Below are 17717 nucleotides of genomic sequence, written 5' to 3' on the forward strand. Positions count from 1 at the left end.
ACATCTACGGGATCATTATTTTTCTCAATAAAAGTGGAAAATGGCTCATCATTAGGATCATTATGAGCACTTTTACTAGCAACCATTTTCATAAGCGCATCTATTTTATCACTCAAAGTACTAATTTCTTCAACATAATTCACTTTTTTTACTTGTAGGAGTTCTTTCAGTATGCCATTGTGAATAATTTGCCATAATATTATCAAGCAATTTGGTAACTTCCCCTAATGTGATTTCCATAAAGGCACCTCCCGCGGCGGAATCTAAAAGATTTCTAGAAACAAAGTACAACCCCGCATAAAAATTTTGTATGATCATCCACAAACTTAAACCATGAGTAGGGCAATTTCTTATCATTAATTTCATCCTCTCCCAAGATTGGGCAACATGTTCATGCTCAATTTTCTTAAAATTCATAAATTTATTTCCAAGAGAAATAATTCTCATGGGAGGGAAATACTTGGCAATAAAAGAATCCTTACACTTATCCCAAGAATCAATAATATTTCGTGGCAAGGATGAAAACCAAGTTTTAGCACGATCTCGTAGTGAGAATGGAAATAATTTTAATTTGACAATACCATTACCCACATCTATTTTATTTTGCATATCACACAATTCAACGAAATTGTTAAAATGGGATGCGTCATCTTCATTAGGACTACCGGAAATTTGTTCTTTCATAACAAGATTTTGCAAAGTGGCATTAATATCACAAGACTCCGCACTAGTGGCGGGAGGAGCAATCAGAGTACTAATAAAATCATTATTATTAGTATTTGAAAATCCACAAAATTTTGTATTTTCTTGAGACATCATGACAAAGCAAGCAAACAAGCAAAAAGGCAAATGGAAAATATTTATGTGTTTTTGTGAAAATGTTTTAGAAGTGGGGGAGAAGAAAACGAGAGGCAAATGGCAAATAAAGTAAATGCAAGGAGATGAAATTTTATGCAATGGTACTTGATAGATGTGGATGATGTCTCCCCGGCAACGGTGCCAGAAATTGTTCCTGCTACTTGTGAGCTGTGTTGGGATTTCACCGAAGAGGAGAGGATGATGCAGTATAGTAGAGATAAGTATTTCCCCAGTTAAGAACCAAGGTTATCGATCTAGTAGGAGAACCAAGCAACACCTCGTTAGCAGTACCTACACACAAATAACAAATACTTGCTCCCACCCAACACAAACAAGGGGTTGTCAATCCCTTGGTGGTTAATTGCAAGGATAAAATCTCATACTGAGAGATAGATAAATAAATCACAAAATAAAATAAAGTAAATAAAATTGCAGCAAGATATTTTTGGATTTCAATATATGATAAAAAATAGATCCAGGGGCCATAGTTTTCACTAGAGACTTCTCTCTTGAACATAGCATACGGTGGGTAAGCAAATTACTATTGGGCAATTGATAGAAAAGTGAATAATCATGATGATATCCAAGGCAATGATCATGTATATAGGCATCACGTCCGAGACAAGTAGACCGACTCCTGCCTGCATCTACTACTATTACTCCACACATCGGCCGCTATCCAGCATGCATCTAGAGTATTAAGTTTGTAAAGAACGGAGTAACGTGACATGATGTAGACAAAGTAAACTCAAGAAATATGAATAAACCCCACCGATTTATCCTTAATGGAAACAATACAAATATGTGTCTTGTCCCCTTCTATCACTAGGATATAGATCACCGCAAGATTGAACCCATCACAAAGCACCTCTCCCATTTCAAGATAAATAAATCTAGTTGGCCAAACCAAATCAATAGATCCGAGAGAAATACAAAGCTATAATAATCATGCATAAAGAGTTCAGAGAAGACTCAAATAATATTAATGGATAATCTGATCATAAACTCACAATTCATCAGATCCCAACAAACACAAGGAAAAAAGATTACATCAAGTATATCTCCAAGAACATCAAGGAGAACATTGTATTCAAGATCAAAGAGAGAGAAGAAGCCATATAGCTACTAGCTATGGACCTACAGTTCTGTGGTAAACTACTCACACATCATCGGAGGGGCAGCAAGGTTGATGTATGATGTCTGCTAGAACTACGTCGGTATTTCCCCAAAGAGGAAGGGATGATGCAGCACAACGACGTTAGGTATTTCCCTCAGTGATGAGACCAAGGTTATCGAACCAGTAGGAGAACCAAGCAACACTACGTAAACATCACCTTCACACAAATAACAAATACTCGCAACCCGGCGTGTTAAAGGGGTTGTCAATCCCTTTTGGGTAACGGCGCCATAAATTGGCAAACGGACGTGATAAAAATATGATAGATGGGATAAATAGATCTCAAATAAAATAGATTGCATCAAGGTATTTTGGTATTTTTGGTTTAATAGATCTAAAAATAAAAGCAAAGGAAAATAGATCGCAAAGGCAAATATATTAAAGAAGAGACCTGGGGGCCGTAGTTTTCACTAGTGGCTTCTCTCGAGAAAAAAAGCAAACGGTGGGTGAACAAATTACTGTTGGGCAATTGATAGAACTTCAAATAATCATGACAGTATCCAGGCAATGATCATTATATAGGCATCACGTCCAATATTAGTAGACCGACTCCTGCCTGCATCTACTACTATTACTCCACACATCAACCGCTATCCAGCATGCATCTAGTGTATTAAGTTCAAGGAGAAATGGAGTAATGCAATAATAACGATGACATGATGTAGACAATATCTATTTATGCAGAAATAGGCCCCATCTTGTTATCCTTAATGGCAACGATACATACGTGTTGGGTCCCCTTCTGTCACTGGGATCAAGCACCGTAAGATTGAACCCATCACAAAGCACCTCTTCCCATTGCAAGATAAATAGATCAAGTTGGCCAAACCAACCCAAATATCGGAGAAGAAATAAGAGGCTATAAGCAATCATGCATATAAGAGATCAAAGAAGACTCAAATAACTTTCGTGGATAAAAAGAGATAGATCTGATCATAAACTCAAAGTTCATCGGATCCCAAGAAACACACCGAAAAAGAATTACATCATATGGATCTCCAAGAGACCATTGTATTGAGAATCAAACGAGAGAGAGGAAACCATCTAGCTACTAACTACGGACCCAAAGGTCTACAAAGAACTACTCACCCATCATCGGAGAGGCACCAATGGACATGATGAACCCCTCCGTGATGGTGTCTAGATTGGGTCTGGTGTTTCTGGAACTTGTGGCGGCTGGAATTGATTTTCGTCGACTCCCCTAGGGTTTCTAGAATATTGGGGCATTTATAGAGTAAAGAGGCGGTCTGGGGGGTACCCGAGGTGGGCACAGCCCACCAGGCGCGCCCTGGTGGGTTGTGTTCCCCTTGGAGCACCCCCCCAGGTGCTTCTCTGGCCCATTGGATGTCTTCTGGTCCAAAAAAATCCACAAAAAGTTTCACTGTGTTTGGACTCCGTTTGGTATTGATTTCCTATGATGTAAAAAACATGCAAAAGACAGCAACTGGCACTTGGCACTATATCAATAGGTTAGTACAAAAAAAGATATAAAATGATTGTAAAATGATTATAGAACATCCAAGAATGATAATATAACAGCATGGTACAATAAAAAATTATAGATACGTTGGAGACGTATCAGCATCCCCAAGCTTAATTCCTGCTCGTCCTCGAGTAGGTAAATGATAAAAACAGAATTTTTTATGTGGAATGCTCCCTAACATGTCATCTCATTTTCTTTTTAGCATGGACATTTGGAGTTTCATACGATTCAAAGCAATAGTCTAGTTTTGGTATGAGACTTAAATACTCAAGCATATCAACAAGCAACCATGTCTTTCAAAATATCAATGCTAAAATAAGTTATCCCTAGCCCATCATGCTCAATCATTGATCCATTCATGAAACACACTCGCATATTAGCTACACCCAATGCTCAAGTACGATCATAGTGCCCCCTAGTTGGTGCTTTATAAGAGAAGATGGAGACTCAAATTAAAAATAAAAATTGCATAAAGTAAAAGAGAGGCCCTTCGCGGAGGGAAGTAGAGATTTTTAGAGGTGCCAGAGCTCAAAGCAAAAATTGAGAGATAAAAACATTTTGAGAGGCATACTTTTCCCACCAACGAAAATGACTTAGAGTTCCCCACACTTTCCATGCAAGATATATCATAGGCGGTTCCCAAACAGAAATAAAAGTTTATTCCTTTTTCCATCATACTTTCACTTTCCATGGCTAGCCCTATTCACGGGTGCCTTCCATACCAACACTTTCCAAGGAATTTATTATTTGACAAAATAAAGTAAATTCATTTTTCATTTCGGGATTGGTCATCCCTAATACCTTTGCCTTACTCTCGTGCAATGCCAAGTGAATAAACACTCATCGTGAGAATAACACATCTAGCATGAAAAATATCGGCCACCCCACACCGCCTCGCGAGCGGTACGAGCACACAAAAGAGAAATTTATTTTGAAAATTAGAGATGGCACATACAAATTTGCTTAGAAAGGCAAAAGAATACCGCATATAGGTAGGTATAGTGGACTCATATGGCAAAACTGGTTTAAACGATTTTGGATGCACAAGTAGTGGTCATACTTAGTACAAAATGAAGGCTAGCAAAAGATTGAGAAGCGACCAACCAAGAAATGAATAATCTCATAAGAGAGCATTAAGCATAATTAACACCGAATAATGCACCACAAGTAGGATGTAATTTCATTGCACAATTCTTGACATCCGTGGTTGCATAGGGAATCACAAACCTTAACATCAATATTCTTACTAAAGCATAATTACTCATCAACATGACTCACGTATCACATCATCATATCTCAAAACTATTACAAGGAACCCAGTTTATTTTGTCCAATGATCTTCATGAAAGTTTTTTATTATATCCTTCTTGGATATCTATCACTTTGGAACTAATTTGCATGTGTTGCTTTTGATAAGCTCAAACAAATATAAGTGAAGATCATGAGCATAATATTTCTTTCTCTGAAATTAATTTAAGTGAAGCAAGACAAAATTTATTAAAAATTTATTAACTCTCAAATAAATATAAGTGAAGCATGAGAGCATTTCTTGAAAAATACTAAAGCACACCATGCTCAAAAAGATATAAGTGAAGCACTAGAGCAATTCCATAGCTCATAAATATTTAAGTGAAGCATAGAGAGCAATTCTAACAAGTCATGGCATAATTTTGGCTCTCTCAAATAGGTGTGTACAGCAGGGATTCAAGACTTAAAACAAAAACCTAAACAAGCAAAGACTCATATCATACAAGACGCTCCAAGCAAAACTGATAGTATGTGATGAATAAAATAATAGTTTCGAGTAAAATACCGATGGTCGTTAGAAGAAAGAGGGGATGCCACTCGGGGCATCCCCAAGCTTAGTTGCTTGCTTCTATTTGGATAATAGCTTTGGATGCCATGGGCAACCTCAAGCTTAGACTCTTCTTACTCCTTATTCCTTCATCCATCGTAAGATAACCCAAAACTTGAAAACTTCAATCACACAAAACTCAACAAAACCTTCGTCAGATCCGTTAGTATAAGAAAACAAAAGAATACTATAAGTGATGTTGCAAACCAATTCATATTTTATTCTTGCATTATATATACCAGATTCCAACTTTTCTATGGGAAAAACTCTTCAAAGAAAACCATAGAGTCATCAAAACAAGCACACAACACAAAGAAAACAAAATCTGTCAAAAACAAAACAGTCTGTAGCAATGTGGATATTTAGAATACTTTTGTAACTCCAAAAATTCAGAAAAATTAGAACGACCTCAGAAATTTGTATATTAATCTCCTGCAAAAAGAATTGGTATTTTACCGCACACTGGTCAAAAATGAAAATTATTTTCGTGAGCGCAAAAGTTCCTATTTTTCAGCAAGATCAAGTCAACTATCACCCAAGAAGATCCTAAAGGGTTTACTTGGCACAAAAACTAATTAAAACAAAAATACACAATCATAGCAGTAGCATAATTGTTCTAACACTCAAGAACAGGAAGCAAAAGACAAAAAAATTATTCATTGGGTTGCCTCCCAACAAGCACTATTGTTTCACGCCCCTAGCTAGGCATAAAGCAAGGATCTAACTTTTGTCATCTTTGTTTCTAGATCCATAAGATGCGCTCATGATTGATTCATATGGAGGACTAATTCTTGTTCTAGGGAAGTGTTCCATATCCTTCCTTAATGGAAATTGGAACTTAACATTACCTTCTTTCATATCAATCACGGCACCGATAGTGCGTAAAATCGGTCTACCAAGAATAATTGGACAAGACGGATTGCAAACAATATCAAGAACAATAAAATATATGGGCACATAATTCCTATTTACAATAATAAGAACATCATTAATTCTTCCCATAGGCTTTTTAATAGTAGAATCCGCCAAGTGCAAATTTAAAGAACACTCTTCAATATTGGTAAGACCAAGCACATCACATGAAGATTTTGGAATTGTAGAAACACTAGCACCCAAGTCACATAAATAAAAACACTCATAATTTTTAATCTTAACTTTTATAGTAGGTTCCCACTCATCATGTAATTTTCTAGGAATTGAAACTTCTAATTCCAACTTTTCTTCCAAAGATTTCATCAAAGCATCAACAATATGTTTAGTAAAAGCTTTATTTTGTTCATAAGAATGGGGTGAATTCATCATGGATTGCAACAAATAAATACAATCAATCGAAGAGAAACTATCATAATTAAAGCCTTTGTAATCCAAAAGAGTGGTCACATCACTAGTTAAAGTTTTGACCTCTTCAAACCCACTTTTATCAATTTTCTCAACAAAATTTTCACCCTCCGAATTATCGGGATGCCATCTAGCTGAAGTTGACTCTTCTTCAGTCCCTTTTTCATCAATCTTAATTTTACTAAACAAGGAATCAATAGAAGAGACACCAAAGATTTTAATATCTTCATCACTTTTATGAAAGCAATCACTAGAAAATGTTTTTTTTTCTAAAAATTCTCTTCTAGCTCTAAGCATAGTGGTTCTTTTCTTACTTTCATCTATAGAAACATAAAGAGCTTTAATAGATTCCTAAATCTTAGGCACAAAAATTTCATCTTGAGGTTTTCTACATCATGAGAAATTCTATCAACACTTCTAGACAAATCATCAATCTTATTCAACTTTTCTTCCATTGTAGTATTGAAAATCTTTTGAATGTTGATAAATTCTTTAATATTATTCTCAAGATCAGAGGTGTTCCTATTATTATTATTATAAGAAGGATTACCATAGGAATTACCATAATTATTAGAGGAATTACTAGGAAAAGGCCTAGGATTAAAATTACCTCTATAATCATTGTTATTGAAAAATTTTCGCGAGATAAAATTCACATCTATGGCATCACTATTTTGCTCAATCAAAGTAGACAAAGGCACATCATTAAAATCAATAGGATCACTTTTTACTAGCAACCACTTTCATAAGAGCATCAACTTTTTCACTCAAAGAAGAAATTTCTTCAACTGAATTGACTTTTTTACTAGTAGGAGCTCTTTTGGTATGCCATTGTGAATAATTTGCCATAATATTATCAAGCAATTTGGTAGCTTCACCCAAAGTAATTTCCATAAAAGTACCACCCGCGACGGAATCCAAAAGATTATGAGAAACAAAATTCAACCCCTCATGAATTTTTTGTATGATCATCCAAAGATTTAACCCATGAGTTGGGCAATTCCTTAACATCATTTTCATCCTTTCCCAAGATTGTGTAACATGCTCATGCTCAAGTTGCTTGAAATTCATGATCTGGGTTCTAAGGGAAATATTTTTTTGCGTGCGGAAAATACTTAGTAATGAAAGCATCTTTGCACTTATTCCAAGAATCGATACTATTGCGAGGCAAAGAAGAAAATCAATTTTTTGCACGATCTTGCAAAGAAAACAGAAATAATTTCATCTTCACAACATCATTGTCCACATCTTCTTTTCTTTTGCATATCGCATAATTCCATGAATGTGTTAAGATGGGACGCGCCATCATCATTAGGAGTACCAGAAAAATGATCTTTCATAACAAGATTCAGCAAAGCGGTATTAATATCACAAGACTCCGCACTAGTGGCGAGAGGAGCAATCGGAGTGCCAATAAAATCATTGTTGTTGGTATTGGAGAAATCACACAACTTGGTGTTCTCTTGAGTCATTGTGACTACGCAACAAGATTGCACTCAAAAACAAATCCAGCAAGAAAACGACGAACGAAAAAGAGGGCGGATAAAACGGCATTTTTTGTGAAGTGGGGAGAGGAAAACAAGAGGCAAATGGCAAATAATGTAAATTGCGAGGAGATGAGATTTGTGATTAGGAACCTGGTAGATGTTGATGATGTCTCCCCGGCAATGGCGCCAGAAATTCCTTTTGATGTCTGCTAGAACTACATCAGTATTTACCCAAAGAGGAAGGGATGATGCACCACAGCGATGGCTATCCAGCATGCATCTAGTGTATTAGGTTCATGGAGAAACGGAGTAATGTAATAAGAACGATGACATGATGTAGACAAGATCTACTTATGTAGAAATAGACCCCATCTTGTTATCCTTAATGGCAACGATACATACGTGCCGGTTCCCCTTCTTTCACTGGGATCAAGCACCGTAAGATCGAACCCATCACAAAGCACCTCTTCCCATTACAAGATAAATAGATCAAGTTGGCCAAACAAAACCCAAATATTGGAGAAGAAACACGAGGCTATCACTACTAGGGAAAAGCTTATAGACAGGCGCTTACTAGTAGCGCGGGTTTATACCCCTCGCTACTCCTACTTACTAGTAGCGCGGTTTTTTACCCCTCGCTGCTACTAAGTTGATAGTAGTAGCGCGGGTGAGGGAGTCTTGGATTAGGGGGTCTTCGGAAAGCCGGACTATATCCTTTGGCCGGACTGTTGGACTATGAAGATACAAGATTGAAGACTTCGTCCCGTGTCCGGATGGGACTCTCCTTGGCATGGAAGGCAAGCTAGACAATACGGATATGTAGATCTCCTCCCTTGTAACCGACTCTGTGTAACCCTAGCCCCCTCCGGTGTCTATATAAACCGGAGGGTTTAGTCCGTAGGACAACAGACAATCATACCATAGGCTAGCTTCTAGGGTTTAGCCTCTACGATCTCGTGGTAGATCAACTCTTGTAATACTCATATCATCAAGAACAATCAAGAAGGACGTAGGGTATTACCTCCATCAAGAGGGCCCGAACCTGGGTAAACATCGTGTCCCCTGCCTCCTGTTACCATCCGCCTTAGACGCACAGTTCGGGACCCCCTACCCGAGATCCGCCAATTTTGACACCGACATTGGTGCTTTCATTGAGAGTTCCACTATGTCGTCACCATAAGGCTTGATGGCTCCTTCGATCATCGTTAGCGATGCGGTCCAGGGTGAGGTTTTCCTCCCCGGACAGATCTTTGTATTCGGTGGCTTCGCACTGCGGGCCAATTCGCTTGGCCATCTGGAGCAGATCGAGAGCTACGCCCCTGGCCATCAGGTCAGGTTCAGAAACTTAAACTACACTGCCGACATCCGCGGAGACTTGATCTTCAACAGATTCGAGCCCGTGTCAGGTGCGCCGCACAGTCGCAACGAGCACGACGTAACTCTACCGTCGGACAGTGTTTAGGATATCACATCTACAACTACTCCGGTCGTCAATTCGGAGCAAATCGCGCCATCCGAGAGCGGAGGGATAGGCCCCGCCATGGAGGCCACACTCTCAGTGGCGATAGAGCCGGATACTGACCTCACCCCTTACGAGAGCCGTGTTGCCGAACCACTGAATTCATCTCCTGCCATGGACTCCGAGCCGCTTACATTTGTGCCCGTCGAATCCGACAGGGCACCGATCATGGAGTTCACCTCCGCGGATATCTTTTAGCACTTTCCTTTTGGCGATTTGCTAAATTCATTAAGGTCTCTCTCCCTGTCGGGAGAACCTTGGTCGAACTATGCCCGGCTAGAATGGGATGCGGACGGCGAAGAAATTCGCTGCCCACCCACCACCCACTTAGTAGCCACTGTCGACGATTTAACCGACATGCTCGACTTCGACTCTGAAGACATTGACGGTATGGATGACAATGCAGGAGACGAGCAGGAACCATCGCCCACAGGGCGCTGGACCGCTACCTCATCATACGACATATACATGGAGGACACCCCTAAAGAAGGCAATGGAGACGAGACAGCGGAGGATGACCCCTCCAAGAAGCAACCCAAGCGATGACGTCAGCGGCGCCGCTCTAAGTCCCGCCATAGCAAAAACAACGATAACAGCGCAAGAGAAAATAACACTCCAGTCGACTCCAGAGGAAACGACGACCACATCACCCCGGCGGTAGAGCATGATGAAGCTGCAAGCGGCGAACATAGTATGGATCCGACGTCCGAACATGGCGATGCCAAGGATAACCCTCATCAAACCCCATCTGGGGAGGAAAACTGTCCGGACGAAGACACGCACATCATCCCGGAAACGCACTTGGAGCAAGAGAACCTCCGCAGAAGGCTTATTGCCACAGCGAGGAGTCTGAAGAAGCAGAAGCAAAGGCTTAAGGCCGCACAAAATACACTCAAAAGCAGGTGGAACAAAGTGCTCGATAGCGAAGCAAAGTATGGTGGAAGTTACCGCACAAAGAGCTATCCAAAGCGCAAGCTATTACCTGAATTCGACGACGAGGCCTTAGAGCCCACACAGCCAAATAATGAAACAGCCAACCGGCCAGATCCACCACCTTGTGACCGCGATAGAGCGGCTAACAAAGTCGCACATAAGTCAACACACGATCTACGTGAGGACTTGCGCCAAAAATCCGGTACGACCAGATCCATCTATGGATCTAGGAAGCGCGCTCCGGCACAAACTCAAAACCAAATATTACAACCGTCCGAACACCATGGTACGTCCAAGTACAGGGGTGCCGCACACCCCCTATGTTTCACCGATGAGGTGCTGGACCACGAATTCTTAGAAGGATTCAAACCAGTGAACATAGAAGCGTATGACGGGACCACAGACCCTAGGGTCTGGATTGAGGACTTTATCCTCCATATCCATATGGCTCGCGGAGACGATATCTATGCCATTAAATACTTGCCCCTCAAGCTTAAAGGACCAGCTCGGCACTGGCTGAAAAGCCTCCCCGAAAACTCAATTGGAAGTTGGAGGAGCTCGAGGACGCTTTTCGGGCTAATTTTCAAGGGACCTACGTCCGACCTCCGGATGCAGACGATTTAAGTCATATAATTCAACAATCCGGAGAGTCCGCCCGAAAGCTTTGGAACAGGTTTCTCACCAAGAAGAACCAAATCGTCGACTATCCGGACGTTGAAGCCTTAGCAGCTTTCAAACACAGCGTCCGAGACGAATGGCTTGCCAAACACCTCGGCCAAGAAAAACCGAGAACAATGGCAGCTCTAACAAGTCTCATGACCCGCTTCTGTGCAGACGAAGATAGCTGGTTAGCCCGCAGTAGCACCAGCGACCCAAGCACATCCGAAGTCAGGGATGGCAATGGAAAACCACGACGCAATAAAAGCAAGCATCAAAATAAGGAAGATAGCCCAGATAATACGGCGGTAAAAGCTGGATTCAGGGGCTCTCAACCAGGTCAGCGGAAAAAGCCTTTCAAAGGCAGCAGAGATGGATCGTGTGGCCTAAACAAGATTCTTGACAAACTATGTCAGATTCATGGCACCCCCAATAAACCTGCAAATCACACCCACAGAGAATGTTGGGTCTTCAAGCATGCAGGTAAGCTAAACGCTGAACACAAGGGGGGGTAGACACCAAGCGAAGACGAGGACGAGCCTTGCCAGCAAAGCACTGGAGGACAGAAAAAATTCCCACCAGAGGTTAAAACAGTCAACATGATCCATGAGACGAAGAGGAGAAGCAAACATGCACTCCGAGACACATGCGCCATAGAGCCCATCACCCCTAGGTTCAACTCCTGGTTGGCCTGCCCGATCACTTTTGATCGCGGGGATCACGCGACAAGCATCCGACACGAAGGATTGGCTGCCTTGGTGTTAGAACCAATAATAAACGGATACCATATCACACGAGTCCTCATGGACGGCGGCAGTGGTCTAAATCTGATATATCAGGACACAGTCCGCAAAATGGGGATAGACCCGACAAAAATAAACCACCGTACTACTACCTTCAAGGGAGTAATATCAGGCCTAGAGGCCCGCTGCACGGGCTCTCTATTACTAGAGGTTGTATTCGGTTCTTCCGACAACTTCTGAAGTGAAAGGTTAACTTTCTACATCGCTCCATTCCAAAGTGGCTATCAGGCACTACTCGGAAGAGCGGCTTTCGCTCGTTTTAATGCAATCCCGCATTACGCTTCTCTCAAGCTTAAGATGCCCGGTCCATGTGGCACCATCACAGTTAGCGGAAAATACTGAGCGTGCTCTATGCGCGGAAGAATGTGCGGCGGCTTTAGCCGCCGGGAACTAGACGGCCTCACCAACCAGAAAAAATGATAGGTCGTCAAGACCACGGGCACGGTTAGGCGAGTCCGGTGCACCACTACATATACATGAGATTGGTTTGATGATCAATCCCTCCTAGATGGTACCAGGGGCTTCCCGCGTGTAATCAGGGCTAGTCCGGCTCAACTTGACTTATCTTGAATTTTAACGGTTTATTGATAATAACCAATTTTCTGGCATGACAACTTTCACCTAAGCTCTTCTCTTTTACAGTTGACAATCGTGCTACACCCGTCCAGGACATGGCACAACGAAGACACAGGCGTAGACGTGCAGCAAGGACCCACTCAAAGGTTTCTTTTTAGATTAAGACCCTGCGCAAACCTTTTTTACTTTCTCTTGTTGTTCACATCCTCCGGATACTCAATACAACCGAGAAGGATGTCGACGTATTGGCATGTGGCCACGTCAGGATATTGCACGTACCTGGACACCTGGGGTTTATTATTAAGGGCATTGTTCAGCCCGGCATACGTTATAAACACCGAATACCTTAGGGAGTGTTCGACGTCGCGAGTTTGGCCTTATATGCATCAGCTCCGAATCATGTCTTTGGTCAAATGTTGGGTTTGCCGGCTCCCATGTTTTGGTACCTTACGTTCCGCTATATCGGCTAAGGTAGCACTGGGAGAACTATTGCGATTGTGCCCTGGTTCATCCGGATGAGCACCTCAGTAGAGAAAGCCGAAAACTAACTGTCATGATATAGCGCGAGACTGGTCAACCACTCGATGACTCAGCGGAATCTTTGAGATTCCTCCGCATTAACGAAGGGCTGTTTCCCGGTCATGTACGTATGCGCCCCATATTCGGACGAGCGCATAAGTACCAGGGGCTATATAGTAGCCCCACCGTCAAACTCCTATGGCTAAGTGAAAGTGTTAAAGCAATATAGTCTGATTGCCTCGTTCGCTGCGCTACCACCTCCTTAATGGACCAAGACGTTGGATCAAGTGTGAATACGCATTTTTTGCGAACATCCGCGCATTATATGTGTGGGGGCGGAAGCCGACGACTACAAACTTTCAGGTTATATACATATATACATAGACGGCCACACAGGAGGCATCTTAATACTTTCAGGCAAAAGTATAAACACAGCCTTGATAACTCAATAAAACATTGTTTTTACAATGGGAATACATGTCACTAGAACATAATATTCTTCGAGCACCGAGCCTCTATCGAACGAGCGCCTTCAAGAACTTCTTCAAAGTAGTGCTCGGCAGCCACTCAGCCCACTGCCGAACCCTGTGTTGCAACAGTGGTGGCCTCCATCTCTGCCCAGTATGTCTTGACATGGCCAAAGGCCATCCGCGCACCCTCTATGCACGCCGACCTCTTCATAGCATCAATGTGCGGCACAGCACCAAGGAATTGTTGCACCAAACTAAAGTAACTATTCGGCCTTGGCCCTCCCGGCCACAGATGATCCACAACGGACCTCATGGCGAGTCCGGACAACCTATGGAGCTCGGCCCACTCGGCCATTCGTTCATTCAACAACAGCGGACGCACTAGAGCATGGAACTGTGACCAGAACAACTTTTCCACTTCGCGATCTCCTTAATCCTTGAAGTACTCGGCTGCATCAGCAACACTTGCCGCCAAATCCACGTAGGCATCCGCAGAACTCCGTAGTTGATCAAGAGGAGCATATTTCGGATCCCCGAACTTAGTCTGCAACAAGAAGGGCTTCCCAGCCATGATATCTACAGCTTGATGCAGCTCCTCCTTCGTCGCTCTGATTTTAAAGCAGGCTTCCTTGGCTGCTACCATGGCCTTCTCTAGGTCTGTCGCCCTCGCTCGGCTTTCTTTTTCAAGAAGCTGGTAACGGTCAGCGGCATCTTTCAACTCAATGGCCATCTTGGCTATCCTTTCCTTGCTCTGGCGATGCGTGGACTGTTCGGCCCGCAGCTCTTCGACCGCCCTTAGAGCGGCTGCATCACTATTCCTTGTTTGTTCCTTGGCTCGGGCAAGCTCTGCCCGAAGGGTCTCCACGGTGGTAGCTCCATCTGCAGCACAACATATTAAAGATACCGGCATCCTGCTCTTCTTACTATATGTTGATTACCGAAGAAATCACTTACCCTGTGCCTCGTCAAGTCACTTGTTGACAAGCACGATGTCGGCATCTGCCGCATCAAGTTGCCGCTTTAGCTCGGCAAACCCATCAGTCCGGCTAGCCACCGAAGCTTCAGCCACCTGCACATAAAGGCGGTCTGGTTATTACCTGGGACTATGATCCTATGTTTGCCGCCGTTTTCGATGACAACCAGAGTCTCAGGGGCTACTATCTGCATAGGGCACACCTAACATGTGCGGTACTGTCAAAAACATACACTATGTCACATACCTCAAAGCCTTTCAGCAGAGTCATAAAAGCTTCATGCAATCCACTTTCAGCGGATGAAATCCTTTCAATTACCGTACCCATTAGCGTACGATGCGCTTCTGAGATGGCCGCTTGCTCCAGAAGATCCTTCAGTGCGTCCGACCGCACACTGTACGGTTTCGGACTCTTTCTGTTGCTCTCTTTAGGAGCCGAATACTGAGGACTCCGAGTGGCCAAGGGGTTACCCTCTGGCCTTGGTGGATCAGGAGAAACCCTCCGCAACGACACTTCAGGGTCGCCCGCCCCATGAGGCGGGGTGGCAGGGGGAGGTGTTTCGCTCTCCATCATCTCCGGAAGAAGATCCCCCGAAGACGAACTCTGTCGAGAAGGGCTACGATCCGAACTACAAGATATAGGCTTTGATTATTGTCTTCAGAAGTAAGGTAGGATATTTTCACTACGAAGTACTTTTCGATTACTTACAGCTCGGTAGAGGGCTGACTCCCTTGCGGACACTGTGCGGCAAGGGCACCCCCCGAGGCAGGACCCTCTGGCAAAGATTTCTTCCCCGTTTGGAAACCTCTGTTTCCGGATCTTCAGAGGTGGTCCTCTTCCTTCCTCGGGGAGAGGGAATGTCAGACTCTTCTCCCTGGTTATCCTCCTTCGCGGAGGCGCTCGTTCCCCCGGTTGGGACGAGTAATGAGTGAGGCTCGCTTTCGGCCTCTTTATTCCCCCCTTTATCTTCCTTCGAGGGCACCTGATAAGGCGTCGGCTCCAGCATTCTGTCTAGTACTGGATTGGCCAAGCCCTCGGGAAGGGGGCCGAACACCTGATCATCTTCACCTTTGTTATCCAGTCCTGGTCGAAGAGCGACTTTTCATAATGATGTTATGATAAATAAGATAAGCAGTGTGTTCGGCCATGGGATTACTTACTTGGGTATCCGGGCGATTACAGCTCAGACCCGCATCCTCGGCGGTGTCCGGACACTTTATTTGTGGTCCAAAGAACAACTTGTACATCTCCCCCAGCGTCATGTCGAGGAAGTGCTGAATAGTTCGTGGTCCTTCCGGGTTGAATTCCCACATACATAGGGGTCGACATTTGCAAGGCTGGACTCGATGAACTAGCATAACTTGCATTACCATAACCAGGCTGAAATCTCTCTCGAAGAGATCTCGGATGCGGCTCTGCAATATCGGCACATCCTTTGTTGGACCCCAGCTCAGCCCCCAGCTGATCCATGACGTCAGTTGTGGTTGAGGGCCCGAGCGAAAGGCAGGGGCGGCCACCCACTTGGCACTCCGGGGAGCTGTGATATAAAACCACTCCCGCTGTGTCGGAGTAAATAGCCATGGGTAGCCTAGCCGGCATCCCCTGGCCCTTCTGAAAAAATTACGAGCCCGTTCGGCTCTCAAGAATCCAAGACATGGGGCCGCCTTCCCCTCGCTGGCTGTCACCCAGGCTGGCTTTCGGAAGGCAACCCGACTTTAGCCCTCATAAAGAAGGCCATGGGAGGCCGACTCCAAGAAGCCAGCCGCGAGGAGGCCGACTCCAAGAAGCCGGCTCCCATAAAGCGGTCGAGACTGTACCCTCAAAGTTTGCATCCACCTAATGGAGATGTGACGGGGCGTGGCTACAGTGGAGCCTGCCCCCCTGAATCCCGGAGCGCGCCTGGCACAGTGCGTTGTACGGGAGGCCATGACCCGTCCGGCGCGGCACTGTTGCCACACTGACCCTGACGTCATCCACGACGGATTACCAGTACAGCCCACAGGCGGTGGGCCCCTTCAGGCAGAGAGACACCTGAAGGCGGCCTGGCCTCCCCCAGACGGCCCGAGACGGAGCCAGCTCTCCCCAGCCGGTTTGCCACCCCCTCGAAGGAGACGCCCCATTAAGGAGACAAGACGCGGTGAGGCTACAGTGGCCACCCGCCGGACGGCAGCACTGTAGCCACGCCTACCACGACGAAGCCCACGTCACCAAGATAGAGCAACAGTGATCAGCCGCCAACCAGGTCCTGGACAGTGGGGCCTGCCTGTCGACTAAGGGGCCAGCAGCCGGTGGGACCCACCAGTCGGAGGGCCCTAGCAGCCGGCGCAGAAGCCGGCGAGCGCAGTCACAGACGGCTGGGCCCCGCGCCCAGCCGGATTACCATTGTACCCCCGGGGGTAGGCCTATATAAACCCCCCGGGGCACCCATGCAAAGGGTTGGACCCCCAGCTAGTTTTAGACACCACACAAGGAGAAGAAGCAGGCAAGTCGTGCCCTTCTTCCTCCTCCCACCGAACAGCTCAAGGAGCATTGTGTAGCTACTTGTCCATCTAGTGATCATGCGGAGACCCCGCAGAGCAGCAGTAGGGGTGTTATCTCCATGGAGAGCCCCTAAGCTAGGTAAGATTAGCCGGCGTGCATGTCTTCGCCTCATCCCATTTCCAGGCACCGGCGACGTCTTACTGGCTCCCACAACGATAAGCCACCCGTTGGCATATGTCGCACCTACCACCCGACATTTGGCGCCCACCATGGGGCCAGGTGCATCGTTGTCCGGAAACCTGTTCTGGACGGGAACCCTCTTCCTCCCCAGCGAGCGTAGCCAGCCCGGCATGCCCGATGGCGCTTGCCATGACACGCTGCAAGGCATCACCAGCACTTGCGCAGCGGGCAGCCTCACCAATATCCTCGACGAAACCCTCCTCTCCGACGAGCTCGCCTCCGATGCGGGCACCGACCACCTCGCCAACCTCCTCGGCCAGCTCCATGTCTCCAGTGAGCCCGCTGTGGATCTGGAGTCGGTTGGCTCCACCGATCCGATGCCTGTCGACTCCGGCACGACCTCCTTC

Source organism: Triticum aestivum, chromosome 5A, assembly GCF_018294505.1.
Source record: "Triticum aestivum cultivar Chinese Spring chromosome 5A, IWGSC CS RefSeq v2.1, whole genome shotgun sequence".
Taxonomy (NCBI): Eukaryota; Viridiplantae; Streptophyta; class Magnoliopsida; order Poales; family Poaceae; genus Triticum; species Triticum aestivum.